Raw genomic sequence first — 22537 nt, forward strand, 5'->3', positions numbered from 1 at the left:
TTTGACTTTTTTGTGATCTAGTGCTGCCATTGACTAGTTTTCAGCATTAGATCCTTTATTTCTTTCATTTTTGCGACTGAGAGACTTGGCACCCTCCTGATTGCAGATATTGCTATTTTTTTTGCTGGTAGAGTTTGTTTCCAGATTGACTTTACATAGGTAATGGATAATGGATTCATCATCTAGAAATATGGGTAAGTCATGGTGTTCAGGTTCATCTCAGTCTATGAGATCTGGAAATACAAGTGGTAAAGAGTCATTGGGTGGGTAGAGGTCGGTTGCGGTAAGTGTCATGATAGAGGTATTGTTAAGGTTGTTTGTGAGATTAGTTAAGTTAATGATATTGTCGAGGTCTTCGATGGTATCATCCTCCATGTAGACTTGCTCGTAGTGTCGCTACTCATTTTCTATAGCTTTGTAGATATGTTGTGGACCAAATTCAAGTAATCTAGTCTTTGTGTCATGTCCTTCTTGAGAAAGGGGTGTATGAATAGCACCTTCAGGGATATCTTCAACAATATTTGAACAAGTGCCCCTGTCATGCCCAAACTTTTGGGAAAAAATGGAACAAGAATTTTTCTTTTTAAAACAACATAAATACATTAAATAATCTACATTTAAAATGGAATAAATAAGTTTTGTCTTAACTAAGGGTTAACTCTGGGTTAAATAGAATTGTTTACTAAGTTGATTTAATTCATCTCTGTCATTATAGTGCTAATCTAGAGTAGATTAGTTATTCCCAAAAAGGGTCATCACAACTTAATTAATTAATTAAACTAAATTAGTTAATTTTCTCTAATTAAAATTTCTCCAATAAATAAATCAAGAGATATTAATTATCTCAACAATATTAAAACACTCAAGGCTGAATAAAAATAATGTTCTCATATTTAAATAATTAATTGAGCGAGCGTGAATACGCTTTTAAATTAAACTAATAGAGTTATCCCTTATCAAATATAATATTAGACTAATTAATCCATTTTATATTAAAGTCAAATTTAAATCCCTTAGATATTTAAATCTCAATTATTAAATATTTGGTCAACAATGACCTCATAGGTTAAATTTTTATATTATACATTTAATAAATTCCATTAATATATTCCCCAAAAGAATTTTAACCCAAACATCCATAATTAATTAAATATGAAAACTAACTATATAAAATTCTCATTAATAAACCTTGTTAATAAAATTTTAATCAATTATGAGAATAATATTCCTATATAAAATTAATCCCCAATTTCAATTATAATCCCTAAAAAGTCTATATTAAGAACTAATTTTACCCTAGTCATTATTAGGGATTAATTAATCCTACATATTGACTATAGATAAATGGGAGGGAAATTCTTTTTCAAAATTTAAAAATTAATTCCCCCTCCTTTCATTTTATTATTATTTTAATACAAACCCTATCTAGGGTTGATTTATTTTTCTTAATACACTAACCCTATTCTTTTCATTTCCTTATTATCAAACTAACCCTAACCCGAAATTGGGTTAGGGTTTCTTGTTTATATCTTTCTCTTTTTTTGTGTGTGTGGGTGTGTGGAAGTGAAAGAGGATAACTAAGCCCAAGAGACCCATGAAGATGGCCGTGGGGGTTAGAACTAGTGGCAACATGCAAAGGATGGCGGTGGCGGCTGCTGTGAATGGCCACCCATAGTGGCGGCCGAGGCCACCACTAGGGGTCGCGCCCCACAATGGTGCCCTTGTGGGACATAGCCCATGGTGGCGACCAAGATTGCCCCTGTGGGTCATGGCCCATAGTGGCATCGCGGGCGCCATTTGGGATACGGCCCATAGTGGCGGTCGAGGTCGCCTCTATGGGTCGTGGCCCATAGTGGCGTCACGGGCGCCATGTGGGATACGGCCCATAGTGGTGGTCGAGGTCACCTCTATGGGTCGCGGCCCACAAAGGGGACCGAGTTGCCCAATGGCTACATGCAGGGAGCTTCAATTCCGAGGGTATGGGAGAATATATATATATTTTTTTTCTATTAAATTTTTTTTTTACATTTAAATATTTTATATATATATATATATATATGTATATATATATATATGTATACATATATATATGTATATATATGTGTAGTCACATAAATCTGTCCACTTAATTAAATGAATACTTAGTATTTATTTGATTATTTAACCATCAATTAATAATTAATTAAATTAATATTTAATTAATTCATCTTAACGCTCTTCTCCTATTAATTAAATAAATTATTCAATTTATTTGATTTAATTCACTTAACCAAATTCAGACCATTAATTAAATAAATAAATCATATTTATTTAATTAAATCTTCTCTCACATTTAAATAAATTAATATTTATTTAAAACCCCCAAAATCCCACCTCTCACATTTAAATAAATAAATCATTTATTTAAATCACCTTTATCCTCCACCCACTTGCATTTTCCTACAAATGCAAATTGCACAATTATTTTAAATAAATATTTTATTTAAATCACCTTTATCCTCCACCCACTTGTATTTTCCTACAAAAGCAAGTTGCACAACTATTTTAAATAAATTATTTATTTAAAATCCTATTTATCCTCACCCACTTGAAACCTTTAATGGTTTCCCTTAAAGTAGTCAAACTTGATGGCTTTAAAGTCTTCAAACTTGATGGCTTCCTTCTATAGTCTTCTTAAGACTTTAATGGTTTTCCTTAAAGTCTTCAAGCCTTTAATGGTTTCCCTCAAAGTCTTCAAGCATTTTAAATGCTTTATCTTCTTTTTCTCATTTAAATAAATTAATATTTGTTTAAATATTTATCTAAATTCAACTTACACCATTTAATTGAAATAAATGATTTTATTTTAATTGAAAATACCAAAATTTCTCCCACTTGCATTTTCCTACAAAATCCACTTGTATGCCTAAACCCCTTCTAGATTCTTCTAAACCCTTCCTAATTAGCCTAAATCCATCCCTTAAATATTGTCACATTCCTAAGCAAATTGGAGTCACTTCTCAAAGACTCCAAAGTCTTTGAAAAGCAATTAATGCTTTGTGTGTTCAACAAATTAACCCTCAAAGTCTTGGATAACCTTTGAAAGCTTCCAACCTTCAACCACTAAATGGCTCAAAGTCTTTGATAACCATTGAAGGCTTTCAACCTTCAACCACTTAATCCCCAAAGTCTCCAATAACCATTAATGGTTAATTCAACTCTCCCACATGGTTAAAACATTTGTTTTGACTCAACCTCTACCCAACCCAAGGGTCTCATCAGGTCATTAATGCTTTGACCATGATTATCTCTTAATCATTTGCACAAAGGTTTATCCTTGGATTAACTCTTAATCCAATGGGTAATCTTAATTTAGACTTGACCCTTACCTTCTAGATAACCATGAGGTCTTCTCAGGCCTTTAATGCCTCCAACCTCTTCTCTCAACCCAATCCTATGTTGAAACTTGTCACCATTTTATTGGTGCCAATTGTGCACATGGATCCCCAACTTTCAATCCTAACCCTTGTTAAGATTGCTCAATCTTAACCCTTCATTTCCCTATTTCTTCTATAAATAGAACCCTTCTCCTCAAGCAAAAGGGGAAGCATTTTAGAGTATTGTTGTTATACTGGCATTAGCATAGAGCTTTTTCATAGCATCACTATCTACTCTTGCATAGTATTTGCTTATCATATTCAACCATCTTGAATCTCCATATGACATCCATGGCTAGTGCTAAAAGCTGAGAGCTACACTCATTTGGGACTTGGAGAGGAGAGGAACAAGGGAGGAGCAACTATGAGCATCTTGATTAGCTATTTCATTCTATGTTTATATGCTTTCTATTTCATGCTTAATATCTCTCTTGATATGCCTGTTTAGGATAATCTTTTGTTGCTAACACTAACGTTTGTTTCTTGTGCTCTTGTGTGTGTTGCCATCAAACAGATTTTCTAATCCTTTTTGCAGAGCATCATTTGGTGAACCCGACGTGAATCCAAACACCAAAAAGATCAACTTTTTTTTTTAACCAATAACATGTTTGAATGTTGAAAATGTCACACAGGTTGCGATTTTGACACTGTTTTGGTGCGTTTGGCATTATTTTGGCGCTATTCACCCTGTTTCAGTGCTTTTCCCTTCTCTGTCTTTCCCTTTCTTTTAGTACGTTTGTGTTAAATAGTGCCTCTGTTCAAACGCAGACTAGCGCTATTGTAACAAAACGTTGTACAAATCACTTTGTAACCAAAAAAAAAAAAAACCAAAAAAAAAAAAAAAATTAGGCTTGTAGAAGCCCACCAAATAGGCGGATTTTACTAACTATTTTTCTCTTTTGTGCAGATTTAAATTAGATTAAAGAGTAGATTTATATTTTTTACTAACTTGTTTTTGAAGTTGGTTTTAAAAATGAATTCACTTTTTATTTTGGTTTAAAATTAACTTCACATTTCAAATTTGGGCTTTTGAAAAAGAATCACACATTTGTTTGGGGCTATTAAAAAGAATTTCATTGTTCAAAGGTAAAAAGAACCACAAACTTATACAAAAACAACTTTATTTTTTTTGCAAGTTAGAAAACAAACTTCGTTTTGGTGCTTAAAATCAACAAGGCAAATTTTATTTCTTGCATCAAGATAAAACTCACAATCCACACTTCCATTTTTGGTGCAAATAAAATTCACAATCAACTTGTCTCATTTTCAAAGCAATTTTACTTCATGCAAACGTGTTTTTCATTAAGTTGACCAGGATTTTCAAATTCTAGTTTACTCAAACAATTGCCTTTGAAAATTAAAAAGAACACCATGATTGTTGGAGCAACATCTCCAAATAGTTAGATCACATTGCAATGATAGATTAAAAAGAACAAGTGTTTTTCGTGCTTGGCACACTTGTGCAAAGAGTTGGTCAAGTGGTCCTACTTCTAACACACACTATCCTCTCCCTTGGCTTTCGTGGTCCTAGGTGCAAGAGAAAAGTGTTAGTAACACTCACATTTTATCTTTTTAAGAGAGGCCTGCCAAGGGATCGATACTCTTGGGAACGACCTTGAGCGGTAAATCCTTCGAGCCGCTATAGAAATCAGGTGTGAGCGAAAGCTGTAGCCTTGGGTATAGCTGTTCCTACAGTGTAACTGGCCGAAAGGACAAATGGGCCCCACCACCAGTTACAAGGCTCTTAAGTGAGTCACTGCAGAATGAACTTATGTCCAAAAACATCGAACATGACTAAACACCTTTAAGTAGTAGCCCACCCATTCTATTGATTGAGGATATTTGAGATATAATTTAGTGCAAGAGCATAGATGGTTTTGCTCCCAAGATACTCACCATACATATTTCCTTGAGTAGAAACATAGCTTTTTGAAAAGTCACTTGTGGCTTGATAAAAGTGGTGACTCCCCCATCATAGGGATCATCTATTTGTTATGCTCGTGCAAGACTTAGTATATCACATCCTTACCTGCCATGGCGGGATTCATAAGGTATGTAGTACCAAAGTCGAAGAAATATCAAGATGTGGGCTAAATTTATCACAACTGGCCATTTGACCATAGGGATAAAGAGTGTTTGAAGTGTGTTCGTTTTACAGACCTAGTACGAATTGAGCCGACTTCAGGCTTTGGAAATACACCTTAAAATACATCTAAAGGAAGGGTCAAAAACAAGTCCAAGAATTGGGTTGATCTAGACCCATACTCATTTGTGCCTTTGAGGCTACAATCTTGTGTTTGTGTGCTTGCTTTGTTTTCTTGTCAAAGAAAAATCAGAAAATCAATCCCAAAAACAAAGTATTCATCCAACATTTCTCAAAAACAACCAAAAGTACCAAAAACAAAGTGCAAAACAACAAAGAGACAAATTTTATGACCATTCTTCACATCTTGCGAAAGAAGAAGTGTCATCAGAATATCACCTTGAAAAGGAGACCACTAAGCTCAAAGGCTTTGATCAAAAGGAGGAAATTCTTCTATCTCAATAGACAAATTTTTGTCTCACATAGAGTCTTTCTACATCGCATGCGTCTATACCTTCAAGGTAAAACAAACGAGTTTGATTCAGAATCATTGAACCGCAGAGCTTTTATGCAATATAGAGCTCTGAGTTATCACAAAAATCAAGGAGGAAAGATTAATCCCAACTTCTTCCCAAACATCTGTATCACCTACAACACAGCTCGAGAAATGCCACCAACGCCTGAAAGGGAAGAAGTAGAGTTTGTTCCATTTGTAACACAAAGTTTTTATTAAAGTTGAAAACAAAGCATCCATCATCTCATTCATACATCATTTTTCCATCATCAATTCATCCCAAAACTCTCAAAACATTAAGAGGTTCTTGTCCCAAGATTCCTTTTTTGGATATTGCTTGAAATCAAACACATCACATCACTTTTTAGATTGTTTCTACATCTAGGATAAGCTCATCCTAAGAGACACATCTACGCAGGTTAAAACTAGTTCATGAGTGAATCCTCTCATTGCTAGGTAGTCAAAATCTGTAACACATCTCAGATTTCTCTACACCTTATCACATCAAATCTTATCACACAAACAAGCAATTCAAAGAAGGAATTTCGGTTGCATTTACCTTTAGAGTGCTAGAGATCTACAATCCACTAATCATCCATCTTTCATCGAACAACTCATCATCATCTTCAATCAACTTCAACACAAACTTGCAAACAAAATGGCTCAAACCCGATCGCGATCAAGGCAACGAGAAATAGAAATTGAGGAAGAAGAGGACAACCTCAATGAATTTCAAGAAGCACTTGGAGGAAATGTAAATGATGAAAACCCAAGTAGTCCCACTCCTTCAACAATCGAAAGGGTTCAGCATAACCCTCACTTTAACAGATTATTTGATGAAATTCTCAGGAGCAATGCGGATGCTCACTTCTTAAGACTTGCTCAAGAAGGAGCCAAACTCCCCTCAGACTTTGATCTTGCCCAATTAAGACAAGCATCAGAAAGACAAAGTCACCATGAGGAGGAAAGGGGTAGAAATCACATTAGATATAACATTCCTCGAGGTAACCCACCACCTCCTCCTCCAAATGAAATAGAGATGTTGCGGCAACAAGTCGAGAATCTCGCCCAACAACTTCATAGTGGTGTTAAGACCAATCAATTCTCACTTAACGACATTTGTCCCTATCCTTTTGATAGGAATCTTTATATGCCACCCTTTCCACGCGGGTTCGAAACACCCAAATTTGAAAAATATAGAGGAAAGGGGGATCCCCGTGATCATGTCCGAGAATTTCATTCCGCTTGTCTTGAAGTGGCTTATGAGGACACATACCTAATGCGCCTTTTTCCCCAAAGCTTGGGAGGAAGCACCACATCATGGTTTTCCCGATTACCAGGTGGCATTAGAACATTTGAGGAACTCATCCAGAAGTTCCTATCTCATTACTCTCATAATATTGAACGCGACATCACCATGGCTGATCTATGCAACACCAAACAAAAACCAGGTGAATTATTCGCAGTATTCCTGCAACGATGGCGCCAAATGTCTAGCAGACGTTCTCTTCAGTTACCTGAACGAGAACTAGTGGAAATTTTCATTTCCAACTTAAACAAAGAAATGGAATTTCACCTGGATGTCAAAGACACAGACTCTTTTAACGATATGATCACCAAGGGTATAAAATGTGAAAGGGCACTCATCAAAAAAGGACTCATCAAAATCTTTAATGAACCAAAAGATGCTCCTCGCCCGCGCTTCAATAGCGATAAACCGAACTTTTGGAACAAGAATAAGAACATCGTCAACGATGGAGTTGTGGATGCTCGGACTGTCCAAAATGCACAACCTGTGGTTCAATTTGCAGGACAAAATCCTCCACCTCAGAATAACACAAATGTTCCTTCCAATCAAGCTCGCATCACATCTCATGATGAACCTAGACCTCGTCAGCAAAAACAAAAACGAACATACACTCCCTTAGGGGAACCCATTGAAACAGTGATGCGACAACTCATTTCTCAGAATTTGATCACTCTACCTAAGTTATCAAATTATGAGCCTCAGGTCAAACCGGCATGGTGGAGAGATACTGAACATTGTGAGTTCCATCAAGGAAGAGGACACAAGACAAGTAATTGTCACCGATTGAAGGATCTCATTCAGGATCTTATTGATCGAGGAGAAATTGAAATTGAAGGACATGACCCAAAAACGACCAATAATGATCATCTCATGTTCAAGGATCCACTTCCATCACAAGATCAAAGGGGTCCTTCCACATCCCGGCGAGGCACTGATACCACTGATTATACGCAAGCTGCGTATAATTACACTGTCAATCACCTGTATGATGCCAGTGAACAAATTGCAACTATAACCTTCAAAAATCCCACCTCAAATTGCAATGTTGTTACACGTCGTGGCAAGGTCACCATCAAGGCAGCTCCACAAGGCACCACCTCCGTCCCAAAGCAGTACAATCTTGTGGAACAATTAGACAAAACCCCTGCACTTATATCCATTTTGGAGCTTTTGCGTCTGTCACCCTCTCATAAAACAATCTTGGATCAAGCACTCCAAGAGGCGTCAGTCCCTGCAAATCTAAATACGGACCAATTTCAAGCCATGGTTGGAAGTCTAAAGTCATCACCTTGTCTCACTTTTTCTGAAAGTGACAACTCTTCCTTCCAGCAACCTCATAACGCCTCACTCCACATTGAAGGCTTCGTCAACCAACACAGGATCAAGCGAGTCTTGATCGATAATGGAGCAGGCCTAAACATTTGCACACTACAGTTGGTCACAGCATTGGGATATGCAATAGAATCAGTGGATCCTCGTAAGAAGATCACCATCAAAGCCTATGATGATGCAGAGCGTTCATCCAAAGGAGCTGTGGTACTACCAATCCGAGTTGGCCCTGTGGTAAAGCACATCATTTGTCAGGTTCTGGACCTTCCTCTGCCATATAATCTATTATTAGGGAGACCTTGGATACATGCCATGCAAGCCGTTCCATCTACCTACCATCAATGTATCAAGTTCCCACATAATGGTGCAGAGATCACAATCCTGGGTGATGCAAATCCTTTTGCATTTTGCCATAATATCAGCCATCAACCAGAGATTACCGTTCCTAATAATAGAGAAGCCATTTCCTCCACATCATATATAAATCCCGCCTCTCTTGCCAGTTCAAACACCCCTATGCCCAAGCAAGAAAAGCTAAAGATGAAAGTAGCAGAGGAAGGTCTTGGAGAATATAACTTGAGTCAGCTCTTTTGTGTGGGACAAATGCCCACTTCTCCTAGAACACATGGTAAACCACAGCAGTTGCTCCAGCAACCACTAATCACGCCAGCATGTGCCTTAACGCCTTTCATCCTTGGAAAGAGTCAAGAGGAAGAAACACAAGATGAGGACCTAGCGGACTGGATCTATAAAGATCCCATCACCACTGACAAACCGCAAGTTACACTTCCTACGGAACAATATGACAAAGGCCTCCTCATTATGCAAAGAATGGGATATGATGGTCAGAGTGCTTTGGGATACTGCAAACAAGGACGACACGAACCGCTGCTGCCGGAATTCAAGCCCAAAGGTAATACAGGCCTAGGTTTTGAAAAAGAGATCCTTCCTAAACTCAGATTCAAAGGAAAACCTAGCAAACCATTTTGCCCACCTACTGCAAAGAGGACACCTTTCATAATCAAAGCACCATCAAACACTATCCCCACTGCCCCATCGAGGCTCACAAACCCACCACAACCATCTACAATGCCAATCATCCCACCAAATGAACCAGTAATCCCATCAATAACACCAATAGCAGCAGCAACTGTATCAGAACCCGCAGCAACATCTATGGCGCCAGTAATTCCAGCAAAAGCCACTGAGTCACCATTACCGATACTTCCAGTAACCAATCCTTTAAATCCCATCACGGTTCCTGCAGCACCGATCACCACAAAGATACATAAACCAATCACACCTGCCGTGTTCAACTCCAAAGACATCCCAGTATGGTATAGCAATCGGATGCTGGAAAGTGATTCAGAGACCGACTCACATGAGTGGGAATTTGATTCTGTACAGCTTAACACTTCAGATGAGGAAGACACATCACCACCTCCGCCACGCAAAGACATCCCTGTTTATAGAGAAGCACAGATAAAGACCACTTGGGTACCTGAGCTGGAAACATCTTCCACAGACCCTACGTCTCATCCTACGCCTGATTCTGACAGGGAGAGTACCATCAACGACCTTCACCACACTGTCTTAACCCTCACTGATACATCTCCCGCACTTAACTTAATCGATGAAGTAATGCCCATTATCCACCCTGAACTCATTGAATGGAACCAACCAAATCCCCCATGTCTTGACCTCTTCCAAAACGATGAGGCTATCATTGACTTTTTGGAATTAAGGGATAATCTACCAAGCGGGGATCACAAAGCTGGATTCGCCATTCAACTTAATAGCGCAGCATACTTCGGGGCAGATGCCAAACCCTTCAGCTGCAAAAATATAACAATAAAACATGGATCTTCCAGTGAAAACCACACTGTGGCACTGTTTGATCCCACAAAAGTAAAAAGAAAGAGCGTATCCAACGGTGAAAACCTCTCTGAGGCGCCTGAGGATGAAGGGTTTGACATTCTCCCTGCTAGTACACAACAGGAACAATCAACGATTCTTATCGAGGAAACCAAAGAATACAATGTGGGGACTCCTGAAAACCCTCATATCATACATCTGGCATCTCTTCTCACTCCAGAGGAACAGCCTCAATTCATAGAGTTCTTCCAGCAGCGTCAGATCAACTTTGCATGGTCATATGCAGACATGCCTGGGCTTGATCCGGATTTAGTTATGCATCATCTCACAGTAGCAAAAGGAGCCAAACCTGTCAAGCAGAAGCTTCGTAAGATGCATCCTCAGATTGCCGTGCTAGTCAAAATAGAACTCAAGAAACTCCTGGATGTTGGTTTCATTAGACCAATTGATTATGCAGAATGGATCTCCAACATTGTACCAGTTGGCAAACCAAAAGGGGGCATCCGCATTTGTACAGACTTCAGAGATCTGAATAAGGCATGTCCTAAGGATGACTTCCCTCTACCAAATATCGACATCATAGTAGATTTGACAGCAGGACATGCCATGCTTTCACTCATGGATGGCTTTTCAGGATACAATCAAATAAAGATCGCACCAGAGGACCAACATAAGACAGCCTTCACATGTCCATGGGGCACATACTGCTGGAATGTAATGCCTTTTGGTCTAAAGAATGCAGGAGCGACCTATCAAAGAGCAATGACCACCATCTTCCATGACATGATGCATACTATAATGGAAGATTATGTGGATGATTTACTAGCAAAATCACTTACTAGAGAAGGACATCTTCACATCTTAGATAAAATCTTTGATAGACTGGAACAATACCATGTTCGACTCAACCCAAAGAAATGTGTCTTCGGAGTGACCTCCGGGAAGCTTCTAGGATACATTGTCTCAAGCAAAGGCATTGAGGTCGATCCAGCAAAGGTTAAAGCAATCATGGACATGCCACCTCCAAAGAATATCAGTCAGCTAAGAACACTACAAGGACGGCTTCAATCTATCCGCAGATTCATTGCACAATTGGCTGATAAGTGTCACCCATTCACACACCTGCTACACAAGAACATCCGCTTTCAGTGGGATGACAGATGCCAGCAAGCATTTCAGGCGCTTAAAGACTATCTCATGAATCCACCATTGCTGATGCCACCAGATCCAAGTAGACCATTATTGCTCTATATCTCAGCAACAAGTACAGCATTGGGTGTACTACTGGCACAACATAATGCAGAAGGAAAAGAGTGTGCTATTTACTACATCTCTCGCACACTTGTGGGCTATGAACTCAATTACACACCTATTGAGAGAGCTTGCCTAGCAGTAATCTTGGCAGCCACTAAACTGAGGCACTATCTGTTGACACACAAGGTGCAACTCATTGCAAAGATTGATCCACTCAAGTACTTACTCAGCAAAGCAGCATTGACAGGTCGCTTAGCTAAATGGGTAATGATTCTAAGTGAATTCGACATCGAGTATGTGGACCGTAAAGCTATCAAAGGTCAGGTCATTGCAGATCAATTGGCCGATGCACCACTCATAGGCGATCATCCTCTCATTTCCAATTTTCCAGATGAAGAGATATTCATGATCACAGAAGCACAGCCATGGAAACTATATTTTGATGGTTCATACACTAGGCATGGCTCGGGGGCAGGCATTCTGTTTATCACACCTCAAGGTGATAGCATCCCGAAGTCTTACAGGCTCACATTTCCATGCACAAACAACATAGCAGAGTATGAGGCTTTGATCACAGGACTCAGATTAGCCATACAATGGAAATTACAAGAACTACAAGTATATGGCGATTCCCAACTGGTCATTCGACAAGCAACTAATGAATATCAGACCAAAGATGATAAACTCATGCCATACAAGCAAATGGTGGACAGTCTAAAGACATCATTTACTACTATCACTTTTGAGCAGATACCAAGAGATCAGAATCGAGCTGCTGACGCCATGGCTACCATCGCATCTCTACTAGATCTTCCACAGAATTCAACACGCTACGAGTTCTTGGTAGAACAACTTTGGATCCCCGCTTATGATATCCCTGAATCTGAAATGATATGTCGCCTTGTTGGTTCTGAATCCCCATGGTACGGTGAGTTCTACACCTATCTTCGCGATCATACCCTTCCTCCCAACCAATCGAATAACCAACGAAAAACCTTCATTCGCCAAACTGCTCGATATACCATTATTGCCGAAATCTTATACCGACGTAGTCTTGATGGTACTCTCCTTCGATGTCTAGAACAAGATGAGATAACAAAGGTTTTGGAAGAGGTACATGAAGGAATTTGCGGGACTCATTCAAGTGGTCCGTCACTCGCCAAGAAACTCTTGCGAGCTGGATATTATTGGCCATCTATGGAAAAGGATTCCTACTACTTTGTCAGGAAGTGCAAAAAATGTCAAGTTCATGGTGACCTGATACATGCACCAGCACAAGAACTGCAACCAATCACAACACCATGGCCTTTTTGTCAATGGGGTCTTGACCTTGTGGGTAAAATCCATCCATCTTCATCCAATGGCCATAAATTCATTATTATCGCCACCGAATATTTCACCAAGTGGATCGAAGCTGTTCCACTTACCCAAGTCACCGGCAAGCAGATCGCCTCATTCATCCTCAATTACATCATCTGCCGGTATGGTGTGCCCATGTCCATTGTCACAGATAACGGTCTTCCTTTCAAAAATCAGGATGTTCGTGAGCTTTGTGAGAAATTTCATATCCAACACCGCTTTTCCACTCCCTATTACCCACAAGGCAATGGTCAGGCCGAAGCATCCAATAAAAACATATTGAGGATCCTAAAGAAGACAGTCAATGATGCCGGCCGTGATTGGCATGTTCAATTGAATCCAGCGCTATGGGCATATCGAACTAGCATTCAGACCCCTACAGGTGCAACTCCTTATTCATTGGTCTATGGTGCCGAAGCTATCTTACCTATTGAGGTTGAGATACCATCATTACGAGTTTCCTTGCATAATCTCATTGATGATGAAGCATACAGAGTCTCACGCCTTCAGGACTTAGAGTTACTTGATGAGAAGCGACAAGCTGCATACAATCACCTCAAAGCCTATCAGCAGCGCATGAGTAGAAGTTACAATCACCGAGTTAGATCTCGTACATTTGAGGTAGGTGATCTTGTTCTTCGAGAAAATCCTCGCAACCAACCAAATAGAGAACATCAAGGCAAGTTTGAATCAAACTGGCTGGGCCCATATGTTGTCACTGTTGTATTCGGGTCCGGGGCATATCAGTTGGCTACATCAGAAGGAGAACCGCTTGCAGATCCAATCAACAGCATGCACCTCAAACGGTTTTATACCTAAGCTGTACAGAGCATCCGGGTCCCCTGCATACTAGAAAATACCAAAAACATTCAGAAAATGTCCTGAAGAAAATACAAAAACATTCAAAAAAGTAAAGAAAAATCATGCATCCAAACGGTGAACAACCACTCCGGTGGCACCTTGGGTAAGTGCGATGGTGAAAACCTGGCAAACAGGCGCCACTCGTAAAGGCAATGGCTCCAGTATCTTTCAGGCTCATTGCGATCACATTCATGCACACATACATCCATCCATCCAAACCATGGCTTGTTATTTGATCTGCAATTAAGAAAATACTCCATGCGTCTAGCATCCCACCTTTTCATAGTCAGGTCTACAAACTAGGGGCAATACCCTTACCCTCATGAAGGAAGTGGATTCTACATTGTCTCATATGATTCATTACGCTCTTCATTCAGGCAATCATCAGAAAATATCAAAAACATTAAAAAATGACTCTCAAAATACCAAAAACATTCAAAATTGTTTCACAAAATCCAAAAAACATCGGAAAACCCATCAAAAATCACACAAAAACATGGCAACACCTTGTACATATTTATCCGATCAGATACAAAATAAACATTGACAAAATACTCACACAATGACCACTTACCAAACGACCACACAATCAACATCAACAATCCAAACTGTCTTAAACAAGGATGCATCCTTCCTTACCAAAACAAAGACAAAAGTGACGTTTTCTTTGACAAGAAAATTATGTTAAGCTATCAAATGCTTGGTTGATTCGTGAGTAATTCATTTGTTTATCTGTATCGGGATCTTTCAGCATTGTTTTGTATCATTTGCGCATTACTTTCGATGAAGTTCTGGGGCATGTACTAATGGTGTCTACGTGGGAAGTTCACTAGGCTACGTGATCTTATGCCAAATGCAATCATAGATCACTACGGCTTGCTGACTATAGCGTATACCTCGACCATATGAGCATGAACCATTACCAAGGATCCATATTATTTATTCTTTATGTATATACTGTTTGTTTGCAGGTACAATTCTCTTTCTTTGGTTCCTCCTACCTCATCCAAACTGGATAAAGGTTTTATCTCTTATTACGGTATGCACTTGTCTCAGGATATGATCAGCCTAAGATCAAGGAGGACGTTCCAAGTCATGCATGAAAGGAGATAATCCTTATATGTTCTGCAAGCAATACTCGGGTCAACTTGATCCATTATATCAAGTTGCTTGTATTAACTTGCTATATCAAATCCATGTAAGAAATACTCTGGTCATCTTGAATCTTTATGTCAAGTTGCTTGTATTCTCTTCCAACATTTTAAAAGCTCAATGATGAAAATAGAGCACTATGGATCGTCATTCCATCTCATCTGTATATACTGCATTCCGTTGCATTCCACCCATCCATACATTCATAATAGCTGCATATCATGCATACGTAGTCATAATAATGCATACTCTATTTTACTCATCTTCTTCCATAGGACTCGATCCTAGTCCTCCATATCTTCTATCTAACATCAAATCCCCCCTCACCCTCCCTATCTTGATCATCAACATCATCCTAATCCCTTCATCGCTTCCCATCCTCACTCATCCACAAAATTAAGCCAGTTACTCTATCTACACAGATACATCGACTCCCACACACCTAGACTATCAACAGATACTCTGATCAAGTATCTTCGGGTCTCAACAGGTAATCGATTATGGTAATCCTAGACTACATCAGGCATTTATCACAATGACCTAGTCTCAACGGGGTTGCCATGATTCCCCACAACCATCCATCACACGCACATACTATCAATTGATTAGCCAATCAAACACAATCCAACGGACAATTACATCAATTGTCTACGTCTCAACGAGTATTTTGCTTCATATACCTTGACTTCATCGGGCAATTACATCAATTGTCTAAGTCACATCAGGTCACTTTGATTCACTTACTCAGACTTTATCATGTCCAAGCGACCAACTGACATCAACTGTCACGCTTTGACTTGACTGGGGCAATTAAACCGATTGCACCAGATTGTCCAAACAATTTTGATCAATTGTATAGCATCAATCCAAACCTCACACTACATCTGCTATGTATCTCTTGCATGACCTCAGGGTACTCGTTGGCTTGTTGTTTCTTCATATTCACTCCATTTTCTCCCATTCTTTCATCATTAGTTCTAATGTCTTCTATTCTACCTCCCCTCCGCTTTTTATTCTTTTTCGAGAGATCGCCCGATTTTTCAAAAAAATTCGGCCCATCCCTCGAGGGGGCATACCACCCATTAAATTTACATTTTATGGGGCATTTCTTCACACCTATTTTTCTTTCTTTGAAACGACGCGATAAACCGCACCGTCTCAAAGAGGGGCAAATGTAGTCACATAAATCTGTCCACTTAATTAAATGAATACTTAGTATTTATTTGATTATTTAACCATCAATTAATAATTAATTAAATTAATATTTAATTAATTCATCTTAACGCTCTTCTCCTATTAATTAAATAAATTATTCAATTTATTTGATTTAATTCACTTAACCAAATTCAGACCATTAATTAAATAAATAAATCATATTTATTTAATTAAATCTTCTCTCACATTTAAATAAATTAATATTTATTTAAAACCCCCAAAATCCCACCTCTCACATTTAAATAAATAAATCATTTATTTAAATCACCTTTATCCTCCACCCACTTGCATTTTCCTACAAATGCAAATTGCACAATTATTTTAAATAAATATTTTATTTAAATCACCTTTATCCTCCACCCACTTGTATTTTCCTACAAAAGCAAGTTGCACAACTATTTTAAATAAATTATTTATTTAAAATCCTATTTATCCTCACCCACTTGAAACCTTTAATGGTTTCCCTTAAAGTAGTCAAACTTGATGGCTTTAAAGTCTTCAAACTTGATGGCTTCCTTCTATAGTCTTCTTAAGACTTTAATGGTTTTCCTTAAAGTCTTCAAGCCTTTAATGGTTTCCCTCAAAGTCTTCAAGCATTTTAAATGCTTTATCTTCTTTTTCTCATTTAAATAAATTAATATTTGTTTAAATATTTATCTAAATTCAACTTACACCATTTAATTGAAATAAATGATTTTATTTTAATTGAAAATACCAAAATTTCTCCCACTTGCATTTTCCTACAAAATCCACTTGTATGCCTAAACCCCTTCTAGATTCTTCTAAACCCTTCCTAATTAGCCTAAATCCATCCCTTAAATATTGTCACATTCCTAAGCAAATTGGAGTCACTTCTCAAAGACTCCAAAGTCTTTGAAAAGCAATTAATGCTTTGTGTGTTCAACAAATTAACCCTCAAAGTCTTGGATAACCTTTGAAAGCTTCCAACCTTCAACCACTAAATGGCTCAAAGTCTTTGATAACCATTGAAGGCTTTCAACCTTCAACCACTTAATCCCCAAAGTCTCCAATAACCATTAATGGTTAATTCAACTCTCCCACATGGTTAAAACATTTGTTTTGACTCAACCTCTACCCAACCCAAGGGTCTCATCAGGTCATTAATGCTTTGACCATGATTATCTCTTAATCATTTGCACAAAGGTTTATCCTTGGATTAACTCTTAATCCAATGGGTAATCTTAATTTAGACTTGACCCTTACCTTCTAGATAACCATGAGGTCTTCTCAGGCCTTTAATGCCTCCAACCTCTTCTCTCAACCCAATCCTATGTTGAAACTTGTCACCATTTTATTGGTGCCAATTGTGCACATGGATCCCCAACTTTCAATCCTAACCCTTGTTAAGATTGCTCAATCTTAACCCTTCATTTCCCTATTTCTTCTATAAATAGAACCCTTCTCCTCAAGCAAAAGGGGAAGCATTTTAGAGTATTGTTGTTATACTGGCATTAGCATAGAGCTTTTTCATAGCATCACTATCTACTCTAGCATAGTATTTAGCTTTTCATTTCATATTTGAAGCTTAGTATTAAATCTCAATCCTCCATAAGCATCCATAGTGCAAAAAGCTGCTGAGAGCTACACTCATTTGGGACTTGGAGAGGAGAGGAACAAGGGAGGAGCAACTATGAGCATCTTGATTAGCTATTTCATTTTATGTTTATATGCTTTCTATTTCATGCTTAATATCTCTCTTGATATGCCTGTTTAGGATAATCTTTTGTTGCTAACACTAACGTTTGTTTCTTGTGCTCTTGTGTGTGTTGCCATCAAACAGATTTTCTAATCCTTTTTGCAGAGCATCAATATGTATACATATATATGTATATATATATATATGCATATATATGCATATATATGTATATATATATACATATATATATATATACATATATATGTATACATATATATGTATGTGTGTGTGTGTGTGTGTGTGTGTGTGTGTGTGTGTGTGTGTGTGTGTGTGTGTGTGTGTGTGTGTGTGTGAATTTTTAAATATAAAAGCATTAAAACTTTACCCCTTTATAATATAAATATGTGTATATATATTGGAGAATATATGTATGTATACATTTATATTCTTAAATGATTTACTCAGCAGTAGGATATTATTAAATAACATAATAGAATAAATTGTTTTCTCATCAATAACATATAGTTAACATGATGATTTAAATAACTATATCTAGATTTATTTACTGCTTTTACAGAATGTAAAAATATGACAGAGTTTTATTTATTTACAGCTGCAACTAACTTTTCAAAAAAACCATTAAATCCATAAACAACATGATGTGATTCAATACTAATATTCACTCTAAAAGTCTATTTATTTTTCCTACTTAACATGCATTTATAGAATAGAAAAATTAGCAGAAATTAATTTATTTACAGTTGCAATATAAATCTTTCTAGAATCCATTAATTAATAACAGCAAGATGCAATGTAACATTAAAAAAAACATTTCTAAGTTTCTTATTAAATTTTGTGTTTAACTATAGATAGAAATAGATATTTCTTCTCTTTTTATTTAAAACTACACTATAAACATTTAGATGGTTTCATTTCCTTTTCAAATAGCAATAAGAACAAACTATAAATTTCATGCTTAATTTTTTCCTATAAATACATATCATTAAAAAGATAACTTCAACAATGCATTCTTCACTTTGCAAGGAAATATACTTCAAATGAAATGCATTATATTTCATGGTAAAACTTAGTCAAATAAATACATTTAATACTTCATGGAATTTCTTTTACAAATAGGTAGATACAAAACCTAACCTCTCATTTCTACTAAATGAGGGCTTCCCAAATACATATATTTTTCTTATTATAAATAAAAATAGGATCAACTCAAATATTTTTCTTTTAATCCTTTCCCAAGAAAACCTGCAATATAAAGCTTGAGGTTGTGACCATGGAGGCTCACCTCCCAACCTAGGCTTACTAGAAGCCACCCCAAGCTAGGATAACCAAGACCCAAATGGGATACACACAAGCAATACACATATAAGCAAGAAAACTTCACAACATTCACACTCCCAACCCAAGGCTAAACAACATCACATATGTGACTTTTCAAGTGGGGTGAAGGTGGACTAAGTACCTCGAGGAGAATTCTACAAATAGGAGAACATAATGCCATTGCAAGGCTACCAAGAAACACATCCAAAAGTTTCAAACTTGTCCCAACGATTCCTTGTCCCCAAGGCATACAAGCCAAAAAAACTCCCCTTATGACCCTATTGCATTAACAAATCACTATATAACAAGGGTCACAACATCCCTTGTGAATCACTCTTTTCCAAAGAGAGCCTCTCACTCATAAGTTGTCAAACAACCCTTCACCCCAAGGCCACTCTACCCTCCCAAGGGTGAGTTTGACCTTGAAAACTCCCAAAACAATAACATAAAAACTCAACCAAAAACACATAGGGAAGAACTCAACATCTTCCTACACATATAAAAAGAAAACAATGGAAAAACAAATACAACAACAATCTTTTCAAAAACAACAACATACATGAGATAGGAGTTCAACCAACCTTAAATCTGCCAAAAGGGTGAAAAGAAGTTGTAGGAGAGCTGCCCAAATCCACAACCTTTTCCTTCTCAAGACTTAGCCAAATTTTCTATATCAAAATTCTAAACTTCTCAAGATTATAAGTCTCCAAAAATGGAGAGTGGGTGATTAAACTTCTCCCTCCAAAACTATTCCCTATGAAGACACTCCCCACTCTTTCCAACCCACTTGGGAAGGGTGAATTGTGTTCATTGGTTGGTCTTCCCAATACCTTACAAACTCTCTAGCCAAGGCACCTCAAAAAGGTAAAAAGGAATGGGGAAGAGAAATGTCACTGATGAGGAGGGTTGTCTAACATAGGAAGGCTCCTCTAAAGTTGAAATTCAGCAAACTTGGGAAACTCAATTTTTGGGGAGACTAAATAGGCCCTAGGGAGCGGACACATGGATAAATTTGGCCTTCATCCATAGGTACATCATATGGCCCACTAAAAATTTCCCTAACTTGACCCTAGGAGTTAGTGTAACCCCCTAGAACCCACCCAAAGTTTACCTATGGGTCAACCCTGAGTTGACCTTTCTAATGGCTCCCTATCCAAGACTTTCTTGGGACCATACTAGGATAATTGAAAAAATGCATTGGTAAAATAAATTTCTACCAAAGGGACATGCCATTGCCAACTCATCCTACAACACATGTGTCAAGTGACACTACAAAAAGAACTACACATCACTAAAATACACATGGTAAATGTTTTTTTTTTTAAATCTATAAATTAAACAATTTCCACATTAAACACACATCCAAGCATAATATTTACAAATTAAAACACATTTACAAATGAGGTGTTGTCTCTCTAAATAGACAACCCTTGGCTTCACAAATGCACATAGGCCTAGGCTTGATTCTCCAAATAGTTTCCATGGTCACATGGAATAATTTTCCTGCACATATCACTTGCACATTAGTAATTCCAAAAATCACATATAATGTTATCAAAAATAATATAATTCAAACATCGCATATAATTTCAATTATAAAAATCAAGTATCCAATTATCTGATAACATCCACATAAAATAATCTACTAAATGGCATCATCATCATAATCATGGAATTAAATCATTTATAGAGCATGCATCCATAATTTCAAGCATCAAAAGAAAGTACTGCAAATCAAAGTAAATGACATAATCATATCAATGTTATCCAAACACTGAATCATATAAAATCTATGTCCATAATGCATCAAAATATAGTATCAATAATAGGTCCAACATGAAAATAATTGAAATGCTATGACGGCTCGAGGTAGGGCCTCACAACCCCATTCATAGTCATTAGAATCAGTCTCAGAAGTGTTGTCCCATAGTCTTTTAGTGATGCTGACAAGTACGTTCTAAGGTGAAAAGAGATCCCTGATAATTGATACCAGTCTTGTAGTTTTCTCTGATTTCGTATCAGACCCTGATTGTACTCTTTGCATATGTTCATATACTGTTTCTCCTTGGGGAGTAGTAATTTCTTCAGGAGGTGATTATACCTTGTTTTGAATGGGTTCTTGAACATGGTGTACTTCCTTATAAGATGCTTCCTCTCTTTGAATGGCCAACTCCTCTTGTTGTTTCTCTTTTTCCTGGTGTTCTCACTCTTTCCTTATTGTGTTTGTTTCTTGGTGTAGTGCCTCTTGCCATGAGTCCTCATTGTATTTCTTCCTTTCTTTCCACTGAGGTTTTTGATATTTAGTCTTCTTTTTCCTTGGGGGTAGGTTATGTCCATATCCCAATCCTATTTTGTCTCTAGAAAACTGTGAAGGAGGGTCCAATGGTTCTATAATGCCTTCTTGACACTTGCCTATAGGCCCTTTTCTATTATATCCCATCCGTTGCATGATTGAGAATCCTTTTCCATACTATTGTGTTGGTATGGCTTCCTCCATAGTAGTTGCTCTGACTTCTTCCTCATCCTTATATAGCCAACTAAGGATGTCTTTCTCTTCTGATTCATGTTCTAGTGTGCCTAATTGGATAAACTTGCCATCAAACTTGGTGATGGGTTGTGTTGCTTGATGTGTTGATGAGGAAGGCTACCCGTGAGTTTTTGGCAATGTTGGTAATTTGGTTAGACACATGGGTTCGAAAGAGTATTCTCCCATGCCTTGCTCTTTTATTTTCATCTTTTGTTTGAAATCCATGGATAGAGATTTGAGTGTTTCTTGATGATGATTTAATGCTAAGGAAGTTTGAGCTTCCCTGTTGTGTGGAACCAAGCTGTCTTGGGCTACCCAAATGGCATTGCAATGTTGAAAGGGGTTATTATCTGCTGATATAGAAATCTCTTGTCCATTATATGTGAATTTGACACACTGATGGTAGGTTGGTGGTATTGCTTGCATTTCATGTATCCAAGGATGACCCAATAAAAATATTATATGTCAATTCTATGTCTATGACTTGGCACATAGTGTCCCTTTGTATCGGTCCTACTTATAGGAGTTGAGAAAATACAACACCATAGGAGTCCAAATAATCTCTGCAAGCTGAAAAACTTGCTACAAGGAGAAGCAAGGAAGCAAACACAGAAAAATAAATACACAGAGAATATGCTCAAAAAGAGA

This window comes from Cryptomeria japonica, chromosome 5 (assembly GCF_030272615.1).
Source record: "Cryptomeria japonica chromosome 5, Sugi_1.0, whole genome shotgun sequence".
In the NCBI taxonomy this organism is placed as follows: Eukaryota; Viridiplantae; Streptophyta; class Pinopsida; order Cupressales; family Cupressaceae; genus Cryptomeria; species Cryptomeria japonica.